This window comes from Hyperolius riggenbachi, chromosome 5 (assembly GCF_040937935.1).
Source record: "Hyperolius riggenbachi isolate aHypRig1 chromosome 5, aHypRig1.pri, whole genome shotgun sequence".
NCBI classification, from domain to species: Eukaryota; Metazoa; Chordata; class Amphibia; order Anura; family Hyperoliidae; genus Hyperolius; species Hyperolius riggenbachi.
This window is the reverse complement of record NC_090650.1, coordinates 369834865-369851128: the sequence shown is the minus strand read 5'-3', so window position 1 is coordinate 369851128 and position 16264 is coordinate 369834865. Positions and strand designations below refer to the sequence as shown.

The following is a 16264-nucleotide window of genomic DNA, read 5'->3' as shown; positions in this document are numbered from 1 at the left end:
CACACCCCTGCCCTCTGTCCCATCACACTCCTAGTCACACATACCATAAAGATTTCATAAGAAAAATATGTTGTTTTATAATTTAAACCACTCTGGTCCTTTCTATCCTGGTTCATTTTCCTTCATATTAACAGAAAAATATATATATTTATTTAAATATATATAAGTCCTGAAAGAGATACAAATGAGGAGGAAAGAGGGACAGGGCTCCCAAAGAGGGACTGTCCCTCCAAAAGGGGGACAGTTGCATACCTCCCAACTTTTTGAGATGAGAAAAAGGGACACGCAAGCCACGCCCCTGCCACACCCCTGATCACGCCCCACCACACCCCCTAGTCACGCATACCATAAAGATTTCATAAGAAAAATATGTTGTTTTATAATTCAAACCACACTGGTCCTTTCTATCCTGGTTAATTTTCCTTCATAGTAACATTTTAAAATTAGTAATATATCAATTTAAAGGATGGGAATAAAGTTTAGAGTCAATCAAACACATTTTTAGTATAGAAATATATATATTTATATAGAAAGAGGGACAAAGTCCTGAAAGAGGGACAGATGAGGGGGAAAGTGGGACAGAAGGACAGGGCTCCCAAAAAGGGACTGTCCCTGCGAAAGAGGGACAGTTGGGAGCTATGCAGTTGGGAGCTATGAACAAATCACTTGCAGCCCGTTTATAGTTTTGATGTAATACTGTTACCTAAGATCTGTGCAGGATAATGGCAGAATAGGTGGGGGATGTGGGATAACGTGTGCGCTGCATCTGGTAAAGATCCCTCACACAAACGACTCTTGAAACTTGTCTTGTGGCTGTTTTCTTTTCATTACATGAGGGGTATATTCAACCCGGGTAAAAATAAACCAATATATAAAAAAAAAACAAAAAAAAAAAAACCGGAAAAAACTACTTGAAGAGTCTCCTCCGTGTGGCAAGTTTGCCCATTTCAAAAATGGCGGCTAATACATCAGACTCCTCCTGTACAGCAGAGCCGAAGGAGTTTGTGTACTATTGCCATGCCAACGGCCGGGGTTACGGCAGGTGCTGCTGGAAGTCATGATGTCGGGTGAGTTGGGTTTATGGTCTGACAAGTGAACCCGCTTGCTGCACAGAGGAGAGATTTCTCACAACTTCCCTTCCATAGCTGCAGCCCACACGCGTCGTGCTCTTCATACACGTGCCCTATTCATAATGTGATGTAACTGTGGTCTCAAAGTGAATTATTCCACTACATGCTGCATTCTCATTGCGGACAATACCCCTCGTTTTTTCGGACAGTTTCTTCCTTGAACTACTTCTTCCTACTTGTATAGATAAATTCATAATTGATAGACATGCATTCCCTCTCAGCCTAGCCACATTGCAAATCTCCACTTTGCATGAGAAGCATGGAAAAAAAAATCTCTAAAATGCCCTTTTCGCTCTCTCTCTGTTTTTTTTTAGTTTTTTTTTTACCATGATGAGCCAGTATTCAGGGGCGTAGCAATAGGGGGTGTAGAGGTAGTGACCGCATCGGGGCCCTTGGGCCAGAGGGGCCCTCGCTCAACTTCAGTATTTGCTCTCTATTGGTCCTGTGCTCATAATAATCACTTCTATAGATATTTTGAATAGTAGTAATCATTAACAAACTGCTCCCCATCCCCTTCTTACACCTCTGACACTGTACTTGCCATCTTTGGTTTTGGTGCGCCGTATCAATTGTTATGTATAGAGTGCTTGGGGGCCCCAATGTAAAACTTGAATCGGGGCCCACAGCTCATTAGCTACGCCACTGCCAGTATTCAATATCTCAGTGGCACTACATGTATAGCAAGTGACATATACTGTACTGTTTCCTCTAGTGGTTTGGTCACCAATGCACTGTTAACTTTATTTTAATTTCTCATTGCCATGGGAGGTTAACCAGGGAACTGGTATTGTTTAAAAGGAAATAAATATGGCAGCCTCCATATCCCTCTCACTTCAGTTGTCCTTCAACCTTTGCAGCTTTCCTTGGCCCAATACTAACCATCACCCTTCTTCTCTGACTAACACTAACTTTAGCGAGATGGGGTGGAAGTGCCCAGTGCATTAAAGATAGACTAATAAGTGGTTGTTCTTATAAACAGAGAGGTCATCCTACCTCGCCAGAATTTGGACCAGTTTATTGAAAAAAAAATATTTAGTTTGAGCACATAAAATTCACAACATGTTTCGCGGCCGGGTGCATGCCCACTTCCTCAGGACAGTGAAAATACAAGTGCCTTAACTACTATGGCTGTGTAGCAAGCATGAGCGCCTCCATGACTAACCTTAGCACATCAGTTACCACAATACCTCCCACATAGCTGCAATGTCTGAATTAAGGCAAAGTAACTTTTTTTTCCGATGACACCCTGCAAGCTAGGCATACTTCTAGTATACTGTATTATAAAAATGATATATTCAGCCTGAATGTGACTCCTCTTTTAAAGCCACAGCTGTCTTGTCATCACTAGTCTTGTGACTGGATGCTGTTTGCCGTTATGGAGTTTTATACCTGTATATGGATAAATAAACGTGTTTTTATGTTTTCTTGTTCATTGGCTATCATTCATAAAGCGTTCCCGCATGCGGAAATGCTAAAAACAGCCGACTTTACCGACCACTGAGCAAAATGTGCATTCATAAAGGCTGTTTCCGCATGCGAAGCTGACTTTCCCGAGCAGAGCGATGAATTACCGCATTGTGCGGTGATTCTATGCGGAAATGTAACAAAATGTCAATTCATAAAAACGAACGCAGGCGGTATGCGGACGGGGATTACCGCTCCCCTGGATGTAGCGATAGGCATGCGGAGTACATGTAAGTGAATGGGACAGACCTCCCAAGCAGCAGCAGAGAGAACACCGCATGGAGGGACTCGGACAGCTTCTCCTGTTTCCGCATGCCTACCGACAGCCTGTTCCAGAAAAACTCCGCACTTGTACCGCAACAGGCAACATTTTTATGAATGACCACCCAGAAGTGTAAAATACCGACAGCGGTGTTTTCCCGCACGAACTTTTGTTACCGACAACACTTTCATGAATGATAGCCCATTGTGGCTTAAAAGATCATTTTGTGAAATTATGTTATTATTTCTATGCGGATTGACATTATTCATATTAATTTGGTCATTTTCATTTTTTCCCTTTAGGAATGCTAAGAAAATCCCTTACTTCTAAAGATCTAAAATCTAAGATGGACACTACAATTGCCAGGTTAGATGCTGATTTCATACATAAAAGTGGAACTCCGTGCAAATTAAAGACAAACAAACAAAAAGCATGGTGTATCAGCCAAAACCGTAAATCCACATGACTAATGTTGTGTAGGTACCCCTGGGCTGCCTTAACAGCTCCAACTCTATGAGGCATGGACTCCACAAGACCTCCAAAGGTGTTCTGGCACTACGGTGTTAGCAGGAGTTCCTTTAACCTCCTTGGCTGTGTGACACGGGTTAAGCCGCCGGAGGGTGCCGCTCAGTCCCTGCTGGGCCGATTTACATAATTTTTTTTTTCAAACACGCAGCTAGCACTTTGCTAGCTACGTGTTTGGTCTGATCGTCGCCGCCCGCCGCCGATGCGCCGCTACCCGCCGCGGATACAGGCCCCCCCCCGCATACCCCTTGCGCAGCCTGGCCAATCGGCACCAGGCTGCGCTATGAGGTGGATCGGGACTCCCTGTGACGTCACGACGTCCATGACGTCGGTGACGTCACTCCGTTCGTCGCCATATCGACGGGGGAAGCCCTCAAGGAAATCCCGTTCGGCGCTGGCGGCGATCGGGGCACACGGGGGGACGTCGCAGGGAGGGGGGAAGCATGTAGCTAGCGCTAGGCTAGCTACATGCTAAAAAAAAAAGGTGAAAAAAACCCTCCCGCGGCGGCGCAGCCGCGTGAGTCATACCGCCAGGGGGGTTAAAGTGGACCTGAACTCAGAATGTCCTCAGAATGTCCTCTCTGCTCTAAAAGATGCACAACAGCATACTAAACCTTAAACAAAAAACATTTCTTTGTTACAGCTGATACAAATCCTAAAATAAATCTGCATTGTTTCTACATATACAAGTAAGCGCAGTAGTTCTGCGCCTGTGCAGTACAGCGCGGACAACGTGTCGGTGATTGACAGCGCAGTACCGGTGGGGATTCCAGGCCACGGGCTGCGAGCAGAGCTGCGTCGTGGGACATCTCGCCGGCAACGAGCTGGAGGAAGTCTCGGGTAAGTAGATGGGGGGGGGGAGCCTGATAACTCTTTTAACCACTTCAGTCTTCAGTGTCGTGTCACATTATGCATCCGAGCAACTTTCACCTCCCATTCATTCCCCAATAACTTTATCACTACTTATCACAATTTAATGATCTATATCTTGTATTTTTCACCATCATTTAGGCTTTCTTTGGGTGGTACATTTTGCTAAGAATTATTTTATCATAAATCCATTTTAACAGGAAGATTAAGAAAAAAATTGAAACAATTAATTATTTCTCAGTTTTCAGCCATTACAGCTTTATAATAATATATGCTACCGTAATTAAAACCCATGTATTTTTTTCCCATTTGTCCCGGTTATTACACTGTTGAAATTATGTCCCTATCACAATGTATGGCACCGATATTTTATTTGGAAATAAAAGTGCATTTTTTCTCTTTTGCGTCCATCACTTATTACAAGCCCATAATTTAAAAAATAACAGTAATATACTTTACTACATACATATTAAAAAAGTTCAGTCCCTAAGGTAACTATTTATGTAATTTTTTTATTGTATATTTTTTATTTTATTTTTTTACAAAAAAAAAAAAAAAGTCATTATCTGGAAATTTGTATTTCCAGATGTATTTTAACTATTTGGTCACAAAATGTAGCTCACTTCTAAATGCGTAGTATTACTACATAATATGGAAGTGAGATAGTGTTATTATTATTATTTATTTATAAAGCGCCAACATATTCCGTGGCGCTGTACAATGTAAGAAAACAAGGGATACACAATGATACAGACAATAATATACATCAAACATGGACACTGGTACAAAACACAGAACTGGTAAATACAATAGCAAATTTAACATGATGACTAAAATGTATAACAGAGTGCAAGCTATTAAATGAATAACATTCCAAGACACATAAGGATGAGAGCCCTGCCCTTGCGAGCTTACAATCTCAAGGAGTGGGGTGGAAACAAGAGGTGGGGGAAATATACAGTATATGTACAGGCAGTGCGTGATTAGGTTATTTAGTGAGAAGTAAATCTAGACGCAAGGTTGAAGGGTGCATGGCTTAAGTAGGGACTTTGTGAAAGACGGAGCCATCTCTTTGACGGTGTCGGTCTTACATACGGGGACTTAGATCAATGAAAGGGAACTTTGTTCCCATTCATTGATCTCCGGGCTAACGGAAGGCGGTGGGAGCGCGCACCCCAGGCAGTGGCAGCAGGGTAGCCTATCTGGAAGGATACAGTGGGTTGCAAAAGTATTCGGCCCCCTTGAAGTTTTCCACATTTTGTCACATTACTGCCACAAACATGCATCAATTTTATTGGAATTCCACGTGAAAGACCAATACAAAGTGCTATACATGTGAGAAGTGGATCGAACACCATACATCATTCCAAACATTTTTTTACAAATAAATAACTGCAAAATGGGGTGTGCGTAACTATTCGGCCCCCTGAGTCAATACTTTGTAGAACCACCTTTTGCTGCAATTACAGCTGCCAGTCTTTTAGGGTATGTCTCTACCAGCTTTGCACATCTAGAGACTGAAATCCTTGCCCATTCTTCTTTGCAAAACAGCTCCAGCTCAGTCAGAATAGATGGACAGCATTTGTGAACAGCAGTTTTCAGATCTTGCCACAGATTCTCGATTGGATTTAGATCTGGACTTTGACTGGGCCATTCTAACACATAGATATGTTTTGTTTTAAACCATTCCATTGTTGCCCTGGCTTTATGTTTAGGGTTGTTGTACTGCTGGAAGGTGAACCTCCGCCCCAGTCTCAAGTCTTTTGCAGTCTCCAAGAGGTTTTCTTCCCAGTTTGCCCTGTATTTGGCTCCATCCATCTTCCCATCAACTCTGACCAGCTTCCCTGTCCCTGCTAAAGAGATGCACCCCCCGAGCATGATGCTGCCACCACCATATTTGACAGTGGAGATGGTGTGTTCAGAGTGATGTACAGTGTTAGTTTTCTGCCACACAGAGCGTTTTGCATTTTGGCCAAAAAGTTCCATTTTGGTCTCATCTGACCAGAGCACCTTCTTCCACATGGTTGCTGTGTCCCACACATGGCTTGTGGCAAACTGCAAACGGGACTTCTTATGCTTTCTGTTAACAATGCCTTTCTTCTTGCCACTCTTCCATAAAGGCCAACTTTGTACAGTGCATGACTAATAGTTGTCCTATGGACAGAGTCTCCCACCTGAGCTGTAGATCTCTGCAGCTCGTCCAGAGTCACCATGGGCCTCTTGACTGCATTTCTGATCAGCGCTCTCCTTGTTCGGCCTGTGAGTTTAGGTGGATGGCCTTGTCTTGGTAGGTTTACAGTTGTGCCATACTCCTTCCATTTCTGAATGATCGCTTGAACAGTGCTCCGTGGGATGTTCAAGGCTTTGGAAATCTTTTTGTAGCCTAAGCCTGTTTTAAATTTCTCAATAACTTGATCCCTGACCTGTCTTGTGTGTTCTTTGGACTTCACGGTGTTGTTGCTCCCAATATTCTCTTAGACAACCTCTGAGGCCCTCACAGAGCAGCTGTATTTGTACTGAAATTAGATTACACACAGGTGCACTCTATTTAGTCATTAGCACTCATCAGGCAATGTCTATAGGCAACTGACTGCACTCAGATCAAAGGGGGCCGAATAATTATGCACACACCACTTTGCAGTTATTTATTTGTAAAAAATGTTTGGAATCATGTATGATTTTTGTTCTACTTCTCATGTGTACACCACTTTGTGTTGGTCTTTCACGCGGAATTCCAATAAAATTGATTCATGTTTGTGGCAGTAATATGACAAAATGTAGAAATCTTCAAGGGGGCCGAATACTTTTGCAACCCACTGTATTTCCGTCCAGATAGGGTTAAGAGGTTAAAGGCTCCTACACATGCAAAATCAATTTTGCACATTGGGATTGGCAGCTAATCCCTCAGGCTATATTGCTGGGCTGAAGCTGAGGGATCCGTCACTAGCTTGCAGGCTAGCAATGTGTAGTAATGCTATGCAGGCGGGGGGTGGAGCTTTAGTCTTGCGAGCTGCAAAGTGGGGCCTCCATGGGTTGTACTTGTGTTTCTAACATATTCTACATATAATCGATTGGATTGAGATCTGAGCGAAATGGAACTCACTCATGCCTAGTGGAACAAAACGCCAGAGGAAAAAGCCATATATGAGTGGTTTCCCTCTACTGGGCAAAAAGCCTAGCTGTATTCCAAAGAGTGTACTGCAGAAGCCTTGGGATATGAGTTCTTTAATGAAGGGTCATATGGCTCCATCCATAATTCAAGAGATTGGTAGAGATTGCCAACGCTTCAGTTATGCTATGATCAGTCCAACTAATTGGAAGAAGAGGGCCGCCAATGTTTCTGAGCAGGACAGTGGCTGTTTTCCCTTGATGAAGGCGCTACAGACCCGTGAAGTGATCGTCACATCACTGACGAGAGCACAGAAATCTAGTAAAGATGACTTTTTTTTTCATTTTACTTTGAACATTTATTTTTTGCTACAGCACAAAATATAGAGAAGTAACACAGGCTTCATCCGCACTCTCTGTTATCTGTCGCCTTTTAGATGTAAAGCACTATGTTTCTACATGGGGACATCAGTGCGGAGTATAACATGGCAGTGCATGTGATTACGGATAATAATGGTGACTCTGTACAAGATGTAGTAAGTAGCAGCCATTAGTCTGCTTGACCAGCTGTAACCACTGTCTAAATGGCCACAACTGAATACGCATAATTGTCTCCCTTGTCTATAACTGCAAGTGCTGCATCAAGACTTTGTTCTTATTAAAGTGCCACCTTTTTCAAGAAATAAACAATCCCCAGAGTCCATCTCTAGGATTTATGGCACATATTATTTTGGATTGCTAACCTTGTACATTTGAATTCAGTGGTTTTATGCTGATGGTGACCAACTCTGTCAAGATTTAAGGTGTCGAAACTTGCTGTTTTGTGCAGGTGTGGAAACTAAGTAACTGGGTAGCGGATTACTCATGCAGGGAGAGGAAAACCCTGGGCTGGCTTTGCTGAAATTTAGCGCAACGCAGAGTGAAGTTTTTATGACTAAAAAAGTAATGTGACTTTGGGTGAGGCCACTTTTACACTATACACGGTCCGTAGCATCGCCGAAAAAAAAACACATTGCAGAAGTAGTCATAGCCCTATTGGGCTATCACATTAAATACGGTGCATCATGGTGCAGCACAGTACGTCACCGGCCAACTTGCCAGGTAACCCTGGAAGTGAAGCATACATTCAAAGGAAAGTATGTCTCGCTGATTTGGTCACACCAATGTGACCATTGTGACTTCTCAAGCGTGGTTGTCCTTCTGGAAGGTTCTACTCTCTCCACAGAGGTCCTCTGGAGCTCTGACAGTGACCATCGGGTTCTGGGTCACCTCCCTGACTAAGGCTCTTCTCCCCCGATCACTCAGTTTAGATGGCCAGCCAGCTGTTTACTTGTCAGTATCACAAGTCACCCCGAAACGTTGATTGCAGTAGAGTGTTGTACCGTGTTAGCCATCAGTAAAAGCAAGAAGTTTTAAATCAGGATGATACTATTACATCTTGCCAAAACTGAGATGAGATCATACAGTCTCGTCTGACTGCGTGGAGGTCAAATTCCACTGGGGACATGTAAAACTTACCGACTCTAAGTATTAACTTATGAGTAATAGCTAGATTTAAAGGGGAGTTCTGGATTACAGGTCTTCTCTGAAACTAGTTCCTTCAGCACAGCATTGCAAAAATATAATGGATTCTTACACGTCAGATTTTTTTTTAAAGCAATGCTGATATGAAGAAAAGAGAAGATAGATACTTACCTTGTTAGTACAAGGAATCTAGATAATCCTGAGGCTTTCCGTATCTGTACACTATACTGTTCCATCCCTGGTTCCTTCTGTTTCTTGAGGCCCCTTTCACACTTGGACGTTTTCATTGCAATGTGTTACCCTATTTTACCCCAGGATAACGCTAAAGCAATGAAAGTCTGTGGAACATTTCATACCTGATGCGGTGTGATGCAATGTGTCGGAAGCATCGCATCTGATGCAAAAGCAACAGGGCGTTACGGGGCAACATTCAATGTGCATTAATTAATGTGCATTAACCCGGAAGTCATGAAAGTCAATGGTGACGTATTTTAACATTTTCGCGGTGCGCATGTGCAGAGGCGTATTTTTTCTGTACACTTCCGTGCAATTTTTATTTCAGCCACAGGAAAAGAACATTAGAGAGCCACACTTATAGTTTGGCTTGCAGCCAGAAGTGAAATTACAGCGCATTGCTACAGTAATCTCCAAAGCCTATTTTTAATAGTGTGATGCGCTCCTCCAATTGCACCGACCCTATAACGCTGGTTGCTGGTGTGAAACCGGCCTCAGAGTGTAAACCTGGCTTTGCTGTGCATAATGGAGTACAGCTGTGCAGACCCAGTAGAATGAAGGCACTCGTCCACGGACGAAAAAAGCCATACATGAGTGCCTTTGTTGTACTGTTGTTGTACACTTCATCCATGGCTGCACTTGCACAGTGAAGAAACATAATCAACTCACTGGGCCGAATTTATTTAAAGGGACCCAGTGCTGGAACAGTACGGTGTATGATGATACGGGAAGCTGCTGGACTTTCCACTACTAAGCTATCTGTTGTAACGATTGGTGTCAGCACACAGAGAGAATCTGATTGTGGATGATCTGCAGAATCATCAACAATACAGATGTATACTTGATTATGGATGATCTGCAGAATCACCAATAATACAAGTATGGCTAACCTCTTGACACCAAATGAGTAAAGTACTAGATGAACTGAAGGCTTTCTCCCGAGGAGCCGGAGATATAAATGACTCGGCCAAGAGCCACCTGAGGGGCAGGTGGCCCTGGGCAGTGCAGAGACTATCTCCTAGATAGCGAGGGCCTGGTAACCAGGGATCAGATGGTAATCTGTACTGCAGCCAGAGGAAGAGACCACTGGCTGCTAACAGGCCAGACTCTCTGAGGAGCGGGAGTCCTGGATGCAGCTGACACCTGGTGGAATGGTGTTACTGCTAGTACAGATAGACGCAGAGCCGGATTGAGGCTAAATGGGGCCCTAAGCAAAGTAACTGATTTGGGCCCCCCATCATGTCGTAATAGAATCAGAAGATGCAGCTGCACAGCAACATACCGCACACACCGAGGCAGCCGAGCTACTGGTTGCTATGGGCAACAGCCCGCTTTCCTCTGTGGGTGCACAATGCAGGGAATAGCAGCGGCAAAATGCAGAGTGAGAGATGAATGGCTGGGACATTTGCACTCAGGGGCTGGGGCCACCCTGTGAAGAGGGCGCCAGATATCACAACAGCAGCACTTTCCGCCTGCATCTCCAGCCTGGCAATAGCAGAAAGCTCTGGACACCGCCAAACCGGAAGCCGTTCCCCAGACAGAATTACATAACCACCCCCACCATTGAACAACTGATTTCCTCTCAAACTAGACAGCCACCATGCAGCCTCTATCCCAGTGAATACGATAGTCCAGCAGCGGGGGAGAATGACAGCACCAGATGACTCACATTGACCTATTGCAATCCAAGCAATATTGGTCCCATCATCCAGAGCCCATCTGTCTCCTCTAGAGTGCTGCCGCTCTGTTACTACTGCTATTACTACTTCCTGTCTGATCTGAGAATCAGGAAGTTCAGAGCGAGCGGCTGCACTGTAGAAGAGATAGATGGGTTTCAGATGACGGGATCTATATCGCTTGGATCATGGATAGGTGAGTGAGCGTTTGCCATCTGCTGCTATCATTCTTGCTGCAGCTGTGGTTCTCTGTGGGAAGGGAGGAAGGGGGCGGGCGGAGCGCACAGTAGCAGGAGGGGGACCTAGGAGGAGAGCCTGGCTCTGAAGACAATCAGCAGCACATGGCATCATTTGATAAGACAAGACAAATAACATTTATATCGCGCTTTTCTCCTGGCGGACTCAAAGCGCCAGAGCTGCAGCTACTAGGACGCGCCCTATAGGCAGTAGCAGTGTTAGAGAGACTTGCTTAAGGTCTCCTACTGAATAGGTGCTGGCTTATTGAAAAGGCAGAGCTGAGATTCGAACCCTGGTCTCCTGTGTCAGAGGCAGAGCCCTACTCCGAGCAGTGCCTGTGGGTATGCCTGTAAGCATACCCACAACTAATTAATTACATCCTCACACCTACCAGCATGATGTTTGTAATTATATCCCCCTGGGTTCCTTATATTTCATTGCATTGTGCTGAATCGAGCTGCCGACTTTGGAGAAAAGTCGTCCTGTGTAATACAATGTAACTATAGAAAGATGCATATCATTTTGAAGCTCTCTTTCTCCTCTTTTCAATGATATATAAACCGCCGCCCTACGCCTTTTAGTTTTCGCTATTTTCACGATCAAAATGGCCATGGCCGCGATTTCGATCGCGAAAATAGCGAAAACTAAAAGGCATAGGGCGGCGGTTTATATATCATTGGAAAGAGGAGAAAGAGAGCTTTAAAATGATATGCATCTTTTCATAGTTACTGCACTGCTCAGAGTCCCTTTAACCATTATTCCATCCAGCCACCGCTGACAGGATGGCGAGGGCTGGTTTATGTGCTGATGGGGCCCCTTTGACTCTGAATGGGGCCCCAAGCGACTGCTTTTGTTGCCTGGTCGGTAATCCGGCCCTGGATAGACTGAGCACTGACGGAGAGTGAGAGCTGGAGTGGTCGGGCAGGCCAGGTCGGCAACACACGAGCAGATTAGGTACAGAGAGAGAGGCTGATTCGGTAACCAGGTACAGGCAGGGTCTGGCAACAGGTAGGCAGATATGCAGAGGTACCGAATCAGAAGGCAAGAGAAAGGTCGACAGAGCAAATAGTCATAACATATAAGTAAACAAAGTCCTAGGCTGGGGTGTGAGTTCCTTGGTCTCGACACCCTGGAACTAGTCTAGAGTATAACACAGTAATGGTACAGTGTTCCTAAACTTGAGTGTGTGGTCCTTGGTCACAGCACCCTGGAACTGGTCTAAAGTATAACACATCAATGACACAGTATCCCTAAGCTTGGGTGTGAGGTCCTTGGTCACAACACCCTGGAACTGGTCTAACATATAACACAAACGGAATCTGGCTAAGTGTGAATTCCCAGGTCCTCCTGGTTCTAACACACTGTGGGATCTGACTGGTCTGAGTGCTCACACGTTAGTATTCGCAACGGCAGACAACCAGCAACTGACAGGCAAGAAGTATATATAGTGCAGCGCTCCTCAGCGCCGCCCAGCCCCACTCAGCCAATCACCTACTGCGCTGGGATCAACTGATCGTCCTGATCAGCTGATCCCTCTCCTATTGGCATAAAGGTCCTGCCTCCTAGCGCGCGCGCGTAGCTCTCTATCTGTGAGCACTACTAGGCTCAGACACACCAGACGCATGCTGCTGTGCGGAAACCGCCGGTCTGAATGCGGAGACAGCCGCCCCGCTGCCAGACCGCGCGGCGGTGTCTCCGCAATCCATTACATCTGTCTTTTCTTTTTACTTGAGTTTTACTTTAAATGCAGAATAATGTCATTGCAGAAATCACTAATGTTTTTCAAAATTGCAGTAGGCCCATAGCAATGCATTATGTGTCCAGCAATATGGATTTCGCAGTTGTATGAAAACACATGTGAATTTGACAAATGTGGACCCTGCCTTAGATGAGCACTATCCCGAGAAATTATAAAATATAAAATGTACAATTCTCCTAGAGTAAAATGCACTATAAAATTACTTTTTTCCTTTGTTGTTGTCACTTACAGGAGGTAGTAAAAGGCTGAAAGATCGGACTGATTTTAAACTAGTACAGGGGTGTCAAACTGAAACACAAAGTGGGCCAAAATTGAATACTGGGACGAAGTCACACACCAACCTCAATGTCTAGTGGCCACCTCCCTCCCTTATAAAGTTCCCTGGTGTCTAATGGCCCCCTCTCTCCACTATACAGTTCCCTGATGTCTAGTGGCCCACTCCATCCCCTACACAGTTCTCTGGTGTCTAGTGGTCCCCTCCCTCCCTTATACAGTTCCCTGGTGTTTAGTGGCCCCCTTCCTCCTCTATACAGTTCCCTGGTGTCTAGTGGCCCACTCCATCCCCTACACAGTTCCCTGGTGTCTAGTGGCCCCCTCCCTCCCTTATACAGTTCCCTGGTGTTTAGTGGCCCCCTTCCTCCTCTATACAGTTCCCTGGTGTCTAGTGGCCCACTCCATCCCCTACACAGTTCCCTGGTGTCTAGTGGCCCCCTTCCTCCCTTATACAGTTCCCTGGTGTTTAGTGGCCCCCTTCCTTCTCTATACAGTTCCCTGGTGTCTAGTGGCCCACTCCATCCCCTACACTGTTCCCTGGTGTCTAGTGGCCCCCTCCCTCCCTTATACAGTTCCCTGGTGTTTAGTGGCCCCCTTCCTCCTCTATACAGTTCCCTGGTGTCTAGTGGCCCACTCCATCCCCTACACAGTTCCCCTACACAGTTCCCTGGTGTCTAGTGGCCCCCTTCCTCCCTTATACAGTTCCCTGGTGTTTAGTGGCCCCCTTCCTCCTCTATACAGTTCCCTGGTGTCTAGTGGCTCACTCCATCCCCTACACAGTTCCCTGGTGTCTAGTGGCCCCCTCCCTCCCTTATACAGTTTCCTAGTGTCTAGTGGCCTCCTCCCTCCCTTATACAGTTCCCTGGTGTCTAGTGACACAACCTCCTCCCTCTTCTATACAGTTTCCTGGTGGCTAGTGTCCTTTCTACCTGCCCTTTACAGTTCGCTGGTGTCTAGTGCTTTCCTCCTCCCTCCCCCCATTTGGCTTCCCTGGTGATCTAGGGCTTCACCGCCAATACAGCTTCCCTGGTGGTCTAGAGTGGGCCAAACATAATGCAAAGTGTACAAACCACTTGTGGGCTAAATTTAATGGGCCAGATTTAGCCCGTGTGTCGGAGTTTGACATGTATGGACTAGCCCTTCCCCATATGAGATTCTAAGTATTTATTCTTTACAAAGGTACTTCCTGGAAATAATCTATACAAACATGACAGCCAGCTTCCCTACCTGTTTGCACATTATTTTATCAGTTGGACTGACCAACTGCAGTTCGGTAAGTGATTTTGTGAATAAGGAAATAACTGAGAATCCCTAATGAAGAGATGGACTAGTCCAAAACCTGACAGATCTGTCAGATTTTCAGTGCCTAATGTATGTAACAGTGACATTGGAGAAAAAAAGTAATTCATTTTACTCTGGAAGAAATTGGTAGAAGGATGACTTATTGACAGGATTAAATTATGTTTATGCAAATGCTAATCTGAACTGGTGAGTTTTCATTATGGATTTAAACACATCCAGGGGTGGAGCTGTCCTGATCTGCTGAGGTAAGGAGTTCCATAACGTAGGAGCAGCATGACAGAAGGCTCTGGGACCAAACGTTTTCAGGTGGACTCTGGTTATGATTAGATTATTAGAACCTGTGGATCTGAGATTGCAGGGATTGCTATGCATCTGCAACATTTTTTTCATGTATCGAGGGCCCAGATTATGTAGCAATTTAAATGTCAGTAGGCCAATCTTGAATAGAACCCTCCATTTTATAGGTAGCCAGTGAGGGGAGTGCAGGACTGGTGTTATGTGGCAGTGACCGGGTTGGTTGGTTATCAGTCTGGTAGCAGTATTCTGTAAAAGCTATTGGCGGTACAAGACCTCATTTTGGAAGGCCGGTGTAGAGAGCATTACAATAGTCCAGTCGTGATGTAATGAAGGACGGCATAAAATATTGTTGGCAGATCCTCTGGGGAGATGCTCATTGGTGTCTAAATGTTTGAACAGGTTTGAAATGCATTTCCCTGTTGATATGATTGGGATGAAGAATAACTGAAGAAAAGTGCAGCGAGATTAGACAATGTTTCTGGCATGACTGCATTAGGTATACGTGTCTTACATAGCTGCATTGTGGTGTGTGTGAGACAAATAGTGTGACAGACAAAGGAAAAGGTGTAATTAATGTGTCATGTTATTGTCAACATTGTCTCCATTATTACAATTCCCAGGAATTCTGAAGTATTTGCATCGATAGAAAGTGAATACATAAAGAATCTCCAGAAACAAGTCTATCTCCTGGAACTGGAAACATCTTTCCTATATCCTTTCTATTATAAAATGGCTTTTATATTGTTTACTTATTTATTTTCTTGATGTTTGAATCCTTTTTGAAAGATTCAAATTGTTAATGCTTAATTATTTATTTAAAATCATTTTCATTACTTATTTATGGAAAAGGAAACATCCTTTTCTTCTGACTGTCAGCAGGTGGCGCTGTTGTTGCTGTATCTCTGGAGCACCCAGGAGGCATCACTTGGGAGAAGGCTTCATGGCATCTACCACAGAGGCCTGGAAACCTAGCATCCTCCATCTCCAGGGATCTGGCTTCACAAATAAAGCAGAGAATGAACAAGAGCGTAATATCTCCCTTATTATAGGTAGGATACAGAAGCTGTTATATTCTCTTGCGTTTCCTCTGCTTGAAAAACAAAACAAAGCCCAAATATAAAATAAAATGTTTCATTTAACCACTTCAGGACCATAGGCGTACACCCCTCTAGTGACCAGGCTATTTTTTACAATTCAGGCCACTGCAGCTTTAAGGGCTCGCTGCAGGGCTGTACAACTCAGCACACAAGTGATCCCCCCCCCCCTTTCTGCCCACCTACAGCTTTCTGTTGGTGGGCTCTGATCGCTCGTGCCATTCGTTTGTTTTTTTTATTTAATTATATATTTTTTTTACATAAATATGCCTATTTTTTTTATTTATTTATCAGCATCAGCCTATGAGAGCCGATCGCTCCTAGGGGACAGCTGAGTGACACTTCTGTCTCCAGTACATCGCTAATGTAGATCGCAGGGATTGCCGTTGGGAGACTGATGACGGAGAGGAACTCCGTCATTCAAGCGGAGATGCGCGCACGATATCTTGCAAAACCCCGTCCCAAAGACTTGACGCCTTGCGGCATTATGCGGTCCTGGGGCTGCCACC

At 44.7% G+C, this 16264-nt stretch overlaps 1 long non-coding RNA gene across 1 annotated transcript; it reads left to right on the top strand.

Annotated features, from left to right (window-relative positions):
* The first annotated feature begins 973 nt into the window (after positions 1-973).
* LOC137517801 (uncharacterized) lies at positions 974-15366 on the top strand. The gene is made up of 3 exons (XR_011020672.1): positions 974-1067; positions 3159-3222; positions 15282-15366. It is a non-coding gene; the product is annotated as an uncharacterized lncRNA (long non-coding RNA).
* Positions 15367-16264: the final 898 nt, after the last annotated feature.